Here is a 946-nt window from a genome sequence, read left to right as displayed (position 1 = left end):
AAGGACATCAAAACCTAAAATAAAACTCCAGAAAGGTGTAAAATATGGGACCTTTAAAACAAACCAACAAACAATTTTCCACAAACATGTATTTAAAAATTACTTTTATTTTGAGAAACAATCTGAGGATTAAAAATGCATTTTGCACTGGGCTGTATTTTTTGTAACATTCAAACAGTTATCACAAATCTGACATAAACTCTATCATTAAACTTTGACTTGTACACAGCCAACCTGGAACAAAACGAGAGCACAGCCACAAACAACACACCGCACAGAAGCTCAATTTTAACTTTGATCTTACAAGGCCTTACAAAACATACAGACTTTTTTGCAATGTAAAACATATAAAAAAATTACTGTTTCTTTACTCTAATACAAATAGTGGGTAAGTTACAAATCAGGCAATTATTATTTCCTCAAAACACTAGGGTTGGAACTGAATGGCAAGTGTAAAATTTGTGTAATTTCCAATCAAGCTTTAATTTTTGTAAAGAATGTTATTTAATAGTGTGTTTTTAGGATACATAAAATGCTATGAAATTAGCTTTAGCATGAAAAAGGATTCCATAGATTGGATTCCATAAATGTTTAAAATGTAATTTCCATTACAGAATGTTATTAAACTTTATTAATGTTATTAAAAACATAATTTGAGATGTGATGGAAATTACACTGTTTACATGACATGATGTTTCAGTAATATGACAATGCATGTATTGTAAGTCCACTGCTAGACATAGTTAGTGGGCAAATTGAATAAACAGTGTAAAAAGTGTGTTTTAAGAGATTTTATTTTCTCCACAGTGCCAAAGGAGCCCACAGTTGAAGAAACACATGTTTGATTGATAGGTCTGTATTTTGTGTGCTCCTTATCAAGCAAATCTGCAGCTACTTTAGGCAACTAATTTGGCTTATGTTAAAAACTGTCATTCCCAAATGTGTT

This window comes from Sinocyclocheilus anshuiensis, unplaced genomic scaffold, assembly GCF_001515605.1.
Source record: "Sinocyclocheilus anshuiensis isolate Anshui unplaced genomic scaffold, SAMN03320099.WGS_v1.1 scaffold861, whole genome shotgun sequence".
NCBI lineage: Eukaryota > Metazoa > Chordata > Actinopteri > Cypriniformes > Cyprinidae > Sinocyclocheilus > Sinocyclocheilus anshuiensis.
The sequence above is the reverse complement of the archived record's forward strand: the minus strand, read 5'-3'. Positions refer to the sequence as shown.